Source organism: Mustela erminea, chromosome 10, assembly GCF_009829155.1.
Source record: "Mustela erminea isolate mMusErm1 chromosome 10, mMusErm1.Pri, whole genome shotgun sequence".
Classification (NCBI taxonomy): Eukaryota; Metazoa; Chordata; class Mammalia; order Carnivora; family Mustelidae; genus Mustela; species Mustela erminea.
In genome coordinates, this window is record NC_045623.1 from 53,571,223 (window position 1) to 53,584,568 (window position 13,346).

Here is a 13,346-nt window from a genome sequence, read left to right on the forward strand (position 1 = left end):
GGGTCAGTCTTGTTAATGTCAACCATTCTAGAGTGCATATGGTGTTATCTCATTGTGGTTTTAATGTGAATTTTCCTAATGATTAATGATATTAAACATCTTTACATGGGTTGACTTTCCACCTGTGTATTTGCTTTGAAAAAATAAAATAAAATAAAATAAAATAAATGGCTTCAACAAAAAAAAAAAAAAAATGAAGCTAAGAGGAAGACTTTTCAGATACATAAAACGTGAAAGAAATTATCACCAGCAGATCCACACTACAAGAAATGTTAAAGGAAAAATTCAGGCAGAAAAAAATGATATTAATGAAAATAATGAATTTATACAAAGGAAAAAAGAGTACAGGAAATGGAAATTGTGGCTACATTGTTTATTGTATGTAAATAATTCCTCAATAAAGCTTCAAAAAAAAAAAAAGGGCTCACTTTCTCTAAGAAAATTTCCTTAACTCCCAACTTCACCAATTTCCTTGCCATTAGAATTCTTATGTCCTTACTGTGCGGTTTATATTAACATGTGCTTATTTGTAATTACAATTTTCACTCAAGTTAAAGGTACAAAAGTAGAAAAGGTTTTAAGATAAATATCAAACTGAACTTTCACCTTCCCATTAGCACCAAACCAAATGTGGGCCCCCATGTAATTTGTTAACCTTTCCAATAACCTGATTGAATGTTATATATCTAGAATATTCCACAATATCATCATCTCTCACCACCAGTAACAACTGAGCGACACTTTCAGAATCATATTTTCTCAGATGCACAACAGCATTATTTCCAGTAAGTTAGTTTATAGAAGTATCAAAACCTCCCAGTTCCAGGAAAATCCCTGCCAGAGACAAGGCCCCATGAAAAGAAGAAATGGAAAGGAATACCTCTACTCTGGTGCAAAGAAGACCAGGTCCTTCTATCCAACATTACCTAACCTCTGATTGGAGTTGGGCCATGGTGTGACCTTTCAACACACAAGTCCATCATGCCTAGGACTCTAGACCAACTGGGAGTATATTATGCTGGACATTTTGACTACCATCCCCCAGACAGCCCTCACAGCAAAGTGAGGTAAACTTTACAGGTTAGAGAGCCCAACATCAGCAGGTCTTGTTCCTCCACTGCTATGGCAGAAGCAACTCTCATTTTCTCCCAAACTCTTCCCTCTTGTATCTACAACCTCTTCATCAAGCATACACAAAACAGTACAAACATTTCAAAGCTTAAGCAAAACTTAGTTGATGGAGATACCATCTCTAATTTTTCCTAGAGTCTCTACTCCCACCATCTCCTTGCCCCAAATTCACTTCCCCCTGTCTTTTTGTGACTCGTGTGGTGGGAGGAAAGGTGAAGAACAAAAATATTGATATATAGCCCACAATCTTCACAAGGATACTGATCTAAGGATCCTACCTGAAAAAGAACATTACAGAAATGCTAAACTACTCCATGGTTAGCATTGCAGTCCCTCAATTGTAATCATGATGCCTTATTCCTGAGTTACTTCTCTAGCATGGAGGCATCTACCAGTGCTTTCCAAGTCATCCAACCTTCCAGTGAGGCACATCCTTCATTATTATTCCAGCTTCTAGAGAGTATATAGTCAAGACAGCCAAACTGAACTCTCTCAAAATGCAGGAAGCTATTCCTAGAGAAAACAGCATATTCTAGCTAAGATTAAGTATCTCTTATTTGCACCTACAGAACACTGATGTACATGCCTTTATTAAAGCATTTATCATTGTGCTGTTTTGAAATCATCAATTTTGTTATTGAACAATCAAATTATCAAAACATTGTTTTGAAATTTTCCCAGTTGAGGTGTAAACTCTTTGAGAACAGGTACTAGAACTTAGCATGCTTTCTTCTAAGCTATTCATCTGTTTGTGTCTTTTGAACTGAACTAAGTGAGAGCAATGTTCTGGGAAATTGTAAATCCTTTCGTTATCCTTGTTATATTTCACATGATCAAAATACAAAATGCTCCTAAAAGCTCTGTAACGAAAATATTAAGCACTTCTCAAACATGAATGTTCTAGGATCTTGAATTAATAAATATAAAAACCATTTCCCATTCTTTGGTATTGCTATCATTAAAATATTCAAAAATATGTGCATGTCTTTTTTTTAAGATTTATTTATTTATTTGAGAGAGAGAGAGAGAACATGTGCATAAGCAGGGAAAGGGGCAGAGGGAGAGAATGTCCAAGCAGACTCCTGATGAGGGGGAGCCCAATGAGAGGTTCAATCCCACAAGCCATGAGATCAGGACCTAAGCCAAAATCAAGATTCAGAGGCTTAACTGACTGAACTACCCAAGTGTCCCCCAAAATACGTGCATGTCTTAATGTCAATGTATATTAGATTCTAACTCTTTGACTTAACATTGCTTTATTGAAGTGCCACCTTAAGATTTTCTCATGAAAACAAAACTTAATGCTTCTCATTTATAAAACAAATATAATGATAGTACAAAACAGAATTATAAAATGTTGGAGTTGCTTGGATAAACAGTGATTAGGAAGCACAAATGCAGGAAGCACAAATGCATCATATTTTCTATATTAATTATGATTTAAAGAGATAATAAAGTCTTAAACTCAACAACTGAGTAGTTGGATAAGAGACTAAAAACTACTTTATGTGAAAAGCTAGCCGTCTCATTTTTTTGTTTAAATCATTAATCATAGATTTTTCTTACTTATTGCTTTATATTAGTAATAGAAGTTTTCATAGTAATAAAAGCAACATAAATGCAGCTCTGTGTAGTAATTCCTGATGGTCCCTTGATTTCAGAGTAATCAAATCTCCTTAGATTATAATGTTCTGTAAAATTGGTCATGTTCTTAGGGATCGAATGCTATCCCATCCAAGTGTGTTTCTCTCTCCAGCACTGCCCCCAAACCATCCACCCAACCACAAAGGCACACTGAAAACCTCTAGAGGTACAACTTTTATTCCACATGAGAGTATAACCTAGATCTCTCTAAAGAGAGAGACAGGGGTGCGTAGGTGCCTCAGTTGGCTAAGCATCCAACTCTTGATCTCAGCTCAGGTATCAATCTCAGGGTTGTGAGTTTGAGCCCCACACTGCGCTCCATGCTAGGCGTGGAGCCTACTTTTAAAAAAAGAAAGGGAGAGAAGATTGCCTTTTAGGGAGAGCTCAGTATTGCAGTTTATGCCATTTTTTGTTTATCCATGCCACAGAATTTTCTGAATAGCCACAATGTCAGCCAACCCCTCATCGAATCTACAGTTCAATAAGCATATTCCAACACTCAGGCTTATCACATCCTTGAGAACACAGCGCATTCAAACACAACCTAAGAAAAATCAGTCATTTTTCTCTAAGCACTAAACTTAGTACAAGCCCATCTACACACTCATTTTGAGAGTATCTACCAGAGTATCTAGGTCCCCCTAACTTGTAACTCTCATAGAAGCCCAGAGCTTATCTATAAATAGTCTACAAATAAATTATCATCACGTCCCAAAGCCCTCTTGTCCAAGACAGAAATATCCCTTTTCACCATACCTTTCAGTCACGCTCTCTGTCTCCTGAAGGTTTTGGATTTGCAGCTTATTCTCTCCTTTTATTCGTTCTTCCATGTTGTCCAGCCAAACAAGATTGTTTTTCTCTTGTTATGCTATGGGAAAATACTGAGAAACTAACTTAAAAAAATAAACTCAGAAATGAAACTTCCAGTGAAAAGAGGAGAAAAGAAAGCAAAAGGTATCAAAGAACAAGCCAGTAAAGATATTAAATTGATATATCTGATACTTGAAAGCCACTGTAATCTATCATTAAAACTGAGAATAAAATGAGTGATGAATCTAACAAAAACGGGATGGAACTTTCACAAGGAAATTTCAAAATTGACATTTTTACCCCTTATTCATAATGGATAAGAAAAACAGAAAGGCTAAGAAAATAAAACTTCAAGACAAGCAAATAGATACACGGACCCACTGTCAGGTAAGAAAACAGTGAAGGAAGAAAGCTGCTGATGGACATCATCAAGAATCATAATAGTGGTGCCAGGGTGGCTCAGTCAGTTAAGCATCTGCCCTTGGGTCAGGTCATGATCTGGGGTTCCAGGCATCAAGCCGCAGGTCAGGCTTCTTGTTCAGCAGGGAGTTTGCTTCTCTCTTCCTCTGCCTCTCCCTCCTGCTTGTGTGAACTCTCTCTCTCTCAAATAAATAAAATCTTTTAAAAAATCATTATAATATTGATTTATGAGGCTATATAAATATGAAATTATTTATTAGTAATTGGAAATGATGTGTGGTAACATTTATGATCTATAACTGTTTTATTAATTTGTGAATCGGACCAGAATTACATATTAATTAGGTTCTTTGCTTCATTTAGAGTAAGAAAAATATATATGAACTTTTCCAGGTACTCACTCTTTAGAAAATAAAATAACATTGAAGCATTACTATTGTGACAGGCTACAGTTCTCAGGGAAATCTCTCTGTATCGAGTCAGAAAGGTCCTCTATCATCTTCTCATTTGGCTAATTTGTTCTTACTCTTATTATTTGATTAGTATTGTATAGTATTATTATAGACATTCTTTGACTTAGATGCCCCTCTTATGTACCATCCCAGCATCTTATACTATTTTTAATAACTTACACTTCTATCATAACACCAATTAAACCTTATTTTATTGGCATGTATTTCTTGAAAAATTACAAGTAACTCTGAGTAAAACTTGTTTTTACTGTCCAATATAGCCCCAGATCTAGCAAAATCCAAGAACATAGCAGGAAGTCAATAAACATTTACTGAGGCAACAAATGAACACTTAGATAGTGAAGTGATGACTTACCAAAGAGTCAAGAATATGTAGTCTAAAAAACATCTGTCACTTCCTGATAAGTACTCCTGGAAAGTCTTAGAATAGATTAATGTTAACATTAAGGCTATGATTAAATGGATTATGGTCCCTAAGAAATGCATGCCTATTAGAAACTTAGTCCTCTAGGAAGTAAGCATCCAACCTGCAATAGCCTGATTCTCAACGTCCAATTTTACAGTGTTCATGACACCATGTTTTCTATATTTAGAATTCCTTCTAATGACTGAAGCCCAATAAGACTATAGTCTCTGAAAGTGCAGTTGAGAGAATAACTAAGTGTTCATGAATTTTAAAGTAATCCCTTTACAATTGCTTATAACTATACCATAGCTATGCTCTAAAAGGGACAAACTCAGAAATAATTAGAGTTTTGGTCATCTTAATACATATGAAAACTTTCTTTTTTTCCCCCTCTATTCCTTAATAGTTAACATGTATACTAAGGAGTGGCTTTCCTACTTGTAATTCCTTTAATTTAATGTAAGATTAAAGAATGGTCTATTCTTTAATGGTTCAATTACACATGAATTTCATGTTAAATTTGTTTCAAGTTATAAGAATGAACCTATCAATGTTAAGAAAAAATGAAGCAAATATAGTAACAGACAAAATCAAGCTGAATACATACATAAAACAGAATTTTTAAAAAAAAAATCAATCACCTCCTAAACCTGCAGCAAATACTTTGAAGAGTTAACAATTACAATTATGTAAAGAACATTATTTCTTCCAGGATAACAAGGAAAAACTCATTTAATATCTAGAAAAGGACTTTTACAAGATAGAAATTAAATTTCCTCTCATAAAAGAAAATAAATTATTTCCAAAGAAAATTTCACTCAAGAATTCCTAAATTGAGATATTATGATAATCTCTCATAATAACCAACCAAACAGTTATTTATTAATAATTCATTACTATACCAGATATAGCGATAAAATAAGATGCCCTTCAATGGACAAATGAATAAAGAAGATATGGTCCATATATACAATGGAGTATTATGCTTCCATCAGAAAGGAAGAATACCCAACTTTTGTATCAACATGGACAAGACTGGAGGAGATTATGCTGAGCGAAATAAGTCAAGCAGAGAGAGTCAATTATCATATGGTTTCACTTACTTGAGGAGCTTAAGGAATAACATGGAGGACACTGGGAGATGGAAGAGAAGTGAGTTGGGGGAAATCGGAGGGGGAGACAAACCATGAGAGCCTGTGGACTCTGAGAAACAAACTGAGGGTTTTGGAGCAAGGGTGGTGGGGTGAGCCTGATTGTGGTTATTGTGGAGGGCATGTATTGCATGGAGCACTAGGTGTAGTACACAAACAATGAATTTTGGAACACTGAAAAGATATAAAAATAAATTAAAAAAGAATACATACGACAGCTACTTGAGGACTCTGATAAGTAAATAACAAGAAGATCAGAAAAGAAACACAGAAATCAAAGTATTACTGAGCTGACAGTGAGTTTTAACTTTTATTTTACTTTGGAATGTTTTGGCCTATACTTAGTTTAGTCTGAAACTCAAAAATAGGGCACAGAAAACAAAAACAAAAACAACCTAACACAGGACTTCTGGGTGGCTCAGTCAGTTTTGTGTCTGACTGCAACTCAGATCATATTCTCAGATCCTAGGATTAAGCCCCATATTGGGCTCCACATTCAGCAGAGTCTGCTTCTCTCTCTCCCCTGCCCCTCCCTCTGCTTGTGTTCTTTCTCTCTCTCAATAAATTAAACATTAAAAAAGAAAAGATAAGACTAACACTAACAGAGAGAGCAAGAAGTCCATTTTTTTTTTCTTTTTCCCATTTGCTCATGTCCCAGCCCCAAGCAATCCAATGGTTGCTCAGTGACCATAACAGAGATGGCAATGGAAGAATGTGTGTCTAAAAGTTTATGTGACAAGAACCTTCCATCTCCAATCATATGAGCTGTACTCCAAAAAGGATAAGAAATCTCCCCCCACCCCCCGACCTACCTCTGTCCTCTTGCTGTTTTGTACCAGATACAGAGAGAATCACAGGAAGAGTGTGAGTGGAATAAAGACCCATGGTTATGGCCAGCAAACCAAAAAGGGAAGCTAGAAGAAACAGAAAAGCACAGAGAAACTTGCAGAATGAAGAATGTGAGAAAATGATACCATAAATTGTTTATGAATCCTGTCCTCACCCACAAGCTACATATGCATATATTTGAACTTGAACAGCATACCAACAACTCTAAAAAGTGAACCATGATGTAGACCACTACCCAGATCTCACACTGGCCACTGAAAATGATACATACACAAAAAAGACCCTTTGCACTATAAAAGCTTTGGAAACAAAACCAACATTGAAAGAAAGCTGCAGAAAGCTGGTTACAGTTTATGGTCTGAACCCAGATAGTCCAACTGCCAACTAATACAAAAGTATCCACATTTTTCATATGATTTTAATAAGACCTAGAGTCTCATAACATAATATTCAAAATGTCCAAGATATAATTTACAGTTACTTGATATATGATGGATGAACCAGAAAAATCTCAACTCACAATGGGAAAGACCATCAACAGATGCCAATGATGAAGTGACACGGATTGTATAATTCTGCATTAAGCAGCTATCGTAGGGGTGCCTGGGTGGCTCAGTTAAGCATTTGTGTTTGGCTCAGGTTATGATCCCAGGGCCCTGGAATCGAGCCCCACTTTGGGGTCCCTTTCTGCAGAAGCCTGCTTCTCCCTCTCTTACTCCCCCTGCTTGCATTCCCTCTCTTGCTGTCTCTGTCAAATAAATAAATAAATAAATGAAATCTTTTAAAAAAATAAATAAATAAAGCAGGTATTATAAAAATACTCCAACAAGTAAGGGGAAATAATCTTGAAATAAATGGAAAGGTAGTAAATCTTGAAATAGAATATCTTAAGAATCCAGTGGAAACTCTAGAACTGAAAAATACAATAACAAACTTAGAAACTTACTGGATGGGCTCCATAGCAGAATAGAGATTGCAAAGGAAATTACTGAATTTAAAGACAAAGTAATAGGGACTGTATCTGAAAAACTGACAGAAAATGAATGAAAAAATTAAATTTAATTACACAGGACAACAGGAATCTGTAGTAGAGTAACAAAACGTCTAACAGTGGTATCATCTAAGCTGCACAGAATCATGAAATGTTTATAAAAAAATTTTTTGAAGAAATAATGGTTGAAAACTACCCAAATTTGGAGGAAAGACATATACTTACAGGTTTAAGAAACACACTAAACCCAAAAAGAATAAACCCAATGAAATCTATGCCCAGACCTATCATAATCAAACTGCTGAAAACTACAGACAAAGAAAATATCATGAAAATAGCAAGAGAAAAATAATGTATCATTTACAGGGAAAAATTATTCAAATGACTCATGTAGGCCAGAAGGAAGTGGAACATTTCATAATATTCTTAAATTTTGAAAAGAAACAATTACCAACCCAGAATTCCATATCCAGAGAAAGTATCTTTTAGGAATGAAGGTGAAATGGGGATATTCTCAAACAAAGGTAGATAAAGCAAGAGAATTTCTTGCCAGTTGATATGTGCCAAAAGAAATGTTAAAGAATTTCTTCAGACAGAATGGAAAAAATACCCAAAAGATGCCTATAGCACTGAGAATGAAAGAAGAGCTGCAGAAATAGTAAATATTTGGGACAATATAATACACTATTCTTATCCTCTATAGTTCTTTAAAATATGCTTGATATTTGAAGGTAAATATTTTAATACTATCTTGATAGGGTTTTCAATGTATGTAGATATAATACATAAAACAATTACAATGTAAGGGGGCATAATAAAAGGAACTATATGGGTGAGAGGTAACTGGGTGTTTCACTGAAAATAAATTCTACAGGAGTTAAGATGGCAGAGGACTATGGGACCCTATTTTCATCTAGTCCCTGAAAATCAGCTAGATAGTATCAAATAATTCTGAACATCTGCAAAATCAACCATAGATACAAGAATTGTTACAATTCTACAAACAGAAAAGTGGCCACTTTTTTGCACGGTAAGGAGGTGTGGAGACATGAACCCAAGGTGATATATGGGAAGATAAACCGGGTAGAGGGAGCCTCCACTGGAAAGTGGTATAAGCAGTGGAATGCAAAAAAGAACTTTTAAAATTTTGCTTCAAAGGTGCTCAAGAGACAAAACAAGGTGGAATCCCAGGTGGGAGAACATGGCCTCAGGATCCCCAAGGTCACAAAAAGAATAGGGGTATCCGAATGCAGCAGAGTCCCCGGCACTGGAGTGGGGAAATGATTTGCAAACAGTGAGTCCAAGAGCAGGATTTCTGCTCAGTGTTTCCATAAATCAGAAATACTGCACTGTTGGGTGACCACTCTCCAAGCAGGGTCCCAGCAAGAGGCAGAACCCTGGCGACACCTTCCTCACTCTCTCCCAGGAGGAACACTGGAGGAGAACATCACCAGAATTCATAAAGTTTGGACACTTGAAAGGAAACGGGATCACGTGCCTGAGATAAAAATGTTCAGTCACAGGATGGGTGAACACAGAGTTCAGACAGAAAGAGAAACCAGGGAGACAAAACTGACTGACTGCTTTTCTGTAAGGGCTCACTGAAATGTAGGGGACACGGACACGAACTTTCAGCTCAGGGCCTAGAGATTGGGGCACTGCCATTTTCATCCTCCACACTAGCTCCAGAGTCACTTACACTAAGACTAGCCCCCTAACAAGGCGGGGTGCAATTCCTCCTGGGCAAAGACACCTGAGAATCAGTGCAACAGGCCCCTCCCCCAGGAGACCAGCAGAAACTTTCAGTGAATGCCAAGTTTACAGATCATAAAGACTGTTAACTCTAGCTCTTGGGCAAAGAAATGTATAGCATTCATGTATTTTTCTTATTATTCTTTAGTCTTTCAGCTTTATATTTTATCTTCCTTTTCAGATATTTTCTTATTTTATCAATTATTTTTAAGTCATTTTAATTTTCATTTTTACACTTAGGTTTTATACATTTCTTTTTCATGTTTTGCTTCATTGTATTCAACTTCATTTTTGTATATTATGTTTTTGTTTCTTTCCTATTTGGGATCTAGTTTCTTCTAACAAACAGACCAAAATACACCCAGGATCTAGTTCATTGTTCTGTTCAACTTCTTATTTGATTTTATTCTTATTTTTTTTAATTTTTCTTTCTTTTTGGTTTCTCTTTTCTTCTAATTTGTGTACTGTATATTCTTCTGGTGTCACTATTGCTATTCTTATATTTTCCCTCTTTTTCATATGTCCATTTTTTTCTGGACATAATGACCAGATAGAAGAACTCACCCCCAAAAAGAGAACAAGAGGCAGTACTCACTGCCAGTGATTTAATAAATATGGATATAATTAAGATATCAAAACTAAAATTCAAAACAATGATTATAAAGATACCAGCTAGGCTTGAAAAAAAAACAGAGAAGACACAGAGATACCCTCACTGAAAAATAAAAGAACTAAAATCTAATCAGATGGAAATTCAAAAGGCTATTACTGAGATGCAATAAAAATGGAGGTTCTAACTGCTAGGATAAATGAGGAGAAGAGAGAGAGAGTCAGTGATAAAGAAGAAAAATGATAGAAAATAAGGAAGCTGAGAAGAATAGAGAGACAATAACTGGATCACAAAAAGAGACTTCAAAAACTCAGTGATTCCATAAAGCAAAATACTATCTGGACAAGAGGGGTCCCAGAAAATGAAGAGGGGAGGGCAAAAGGTTTATTTGAACATATTACAGCTGAGAACTTCCCTAATCTGGGGAAGGAAACAGGCATTCAAGTCCAGTAGGAACACAGAATCCCCCTCAAAATCAATAAAAATAGATCAACACCTCAACATATAGTGAAGCTTGCAAATTTCAGAGATACACAGAAAATCCTAAAATCAGCTTAGGACAAGAGATCTTTAACCTAGAAGAGTAGAAGCATAAGGCTAGCAGCAGACTTGTCCACAGAGACCTGGCAGGCTCAAAAGGACTGACATGATATATTCAGCAAGCTAAATGAGAAAAATATGAAACCAAAATACTTTATCCAGCAAGGCTGTCATTCAGAATAGAAGGAGAGATAGTTTCCAGGACAAACAGAAACCAAAAGAATTTGTGATCACTAAATCAGCGCTGCAAGAAATATCACAGGGGATCCTTTAAGTGAAGAGAGAGGCCAAAAGAAACAAAGACCAGAAAGGAACAGAGACAATATCAAAAACAGTGACTTCACAGGTAATACAATGGCACTAAATTCATATCTTTCAATAATAACTTGTAGTGTAAATGGGCTAAATGCTACAATCAAAAGACACAGGCATCAAATTGGATAAAAATCAAAACCCACTGATCCCCTCTATACAAGAGATTAATTTTACACCCAAAGACAGCTCCAGATAGAAAGTGAAGGGGGGAGAACAATTTTTCATACTAATGGACATCGAAAGAAATCTAGGGTAGCAATCCTTATGCCAGATAAATTATATCTTAAACCAAAAACTGTAAAAGAGAAGGAGGACACTGTATTATAATTAAAGGGTCTATCCAGCAAGAAGATCTAACATTGTAAATATCTATGCCCCTAAAGTGGGATCAGCCAGTTACATAAACCAATTAACAACAATATTAAAGAAACTCATTGACAATAATAGTAGGCAAATTTAATACCCCACTCACAGCAATGGAAAGATCATATAAGCAGAAGATCAGCAAGAAAACAAGAGCTCTGAATGGCACACTGGACCAGATGGACTTCACATACATGTTCAGAGCATTTCATCATTTCATACTAAAGCAAAAGAATACACATTCTTCTCAAGTGCACGTGGAATATTCTCCAGAATAGAATACATCCAGGGTCACAAATCAGGTCTCAAATATCTCAAATACAAAAAGATTGAGATTATACCATGCATATTTTCAGACCACAATGCTTTAAAATGTGAAATCAACCACAAGAAAAAATTGGAAGGACCACAAATACATGGAGGTTTACAGAGCATCCTACAAAAGAATGAATAGGTCAACCAGGAAATTAAAGAAGAATTTTAAAAATACATGAAAGCAAATGAAAATAAAAACACAACAGCTCAAAAGCGCCTGGGTGGCTCAGTCGTTCAGCGTCTGCCTACGGCTCAGGTCATGATCCCAGGGTCCTGGAATCGAGTCCCACATCAGGCTCCCTGCTCCGTGGGAAGCCAGCTTCTCCCTCTCCCACTTCCTCTGCTGTGTTCTCTCTCTCTCGCTGTGTCTCTCTGTCAAATAAATAAATAAAATCTTAAAAAAACAAAACAAAAAAACAGTTCAGAACCTGTGGGATGCAGCAAAGATGGTCCTAACAAGGAAGTATATAGCAATACAGGTCTTTCTCAAGAAACGAAAATCTCAACTACATAACCTACACTTATACCTAAAGGAGCTAGAGAAAAAACAGCAAATAAAGCCTAAATCCAGCAGAAAAGAAATAATAAACAGTAGAGCAGAAACCAAGGAAACAGAAACCAAAAGTACAGTGGAACATATCAATGAAACTCAGAATCGGTTCTCTGAAAAAATTAATAAGATCAATAAATCCCTACCCAATACACAGAGGTCAGTCACTTTTCTATATAAACAATGAGGCAGAAGAAAGAGAAGTTAAGAAAACAAGCCCATTTACAACTGCACCAAACCCATAAGATACCTAGGAATAAACCTAACCAAAGAGAGAAAGGATCTGTATTCTGAAAACTACAGAACACTTAGGAGGGAGCCTTGGTGCCTCAGATGGTTAAGTGACTGCCTTCAGCTCAGGTCATGATCCTGGGCTCCTGGGATTGAGCCCTGCATCAGGCTCCCTGCTCTATGGGAAGTCTGCTGCTTCTCTTTCTGCCCTTCCCCTTGCTCATGCTCTCTCTCTCTCTCAAATAAATAAAATTGTAAAAAATATTATAGAACACTTATAAAAGAAATTGAGGAAGACACAAAAAAATGGAAAAACATTCCATCACCATGGATTGGAAGAATAAATATTGTTAAAATGTCTATGTTACCCAGAGCAATTTACACATTTAATGCAATCCCTATCAAAATATCATCAACATTTCTCACAGAACTCGAACAAACAGTCCTAAAATGTGTATGAACCAGAAAAGACCCTGAATAGCCAGAGGAATGTTTTAAAAGATAAACAAAGCCGGAGACATCATAATTCTGGACTTCAAGTGGGTATTACAAAGCTGTAATCATCAAGACAGTAGGTACTGGCACAAAAACAAACACAGATCAATGGAACAGAATAGAGAACCCAGAAATGGACCCACAACCCTATGGTCAACTGATCTTTGACAAAGCAGGAAAGACTATCCAATGGAAAAAAAGACAGTCTCTTCAAAAAATGGTCTTGAGAAAATTGGACAGCCACATGCAGAATAAAGAAACTGGGCCATTTTCTTACACCATACACAAAAATCAACTCCA

The 13,346-nt window shown here is 36.2% G+C and overlaps 1 long non-coding RNA gene across 2 annotated transcripts in view; it reads right to left on the reverse strand.

The window, feature by feature from the left end:
* Positions 1-13,346, reverse strand: part of LOC116567562 — a 114,573-nt gene that overhangs the window by 88,777 nt on the left and 12,450 nt on the right. For both annotated transcript variants that reach the window (XR_004276255.1, XR_004276254.1), the window contains exon 2: positions 3,532-3,643. This is a non-coding gene — a long non-coding RNA (uncharacterized LOC116567562). The remainder of the gene's footprint in view (positions 1-3,531; positions 3,644-13,346) is intronic.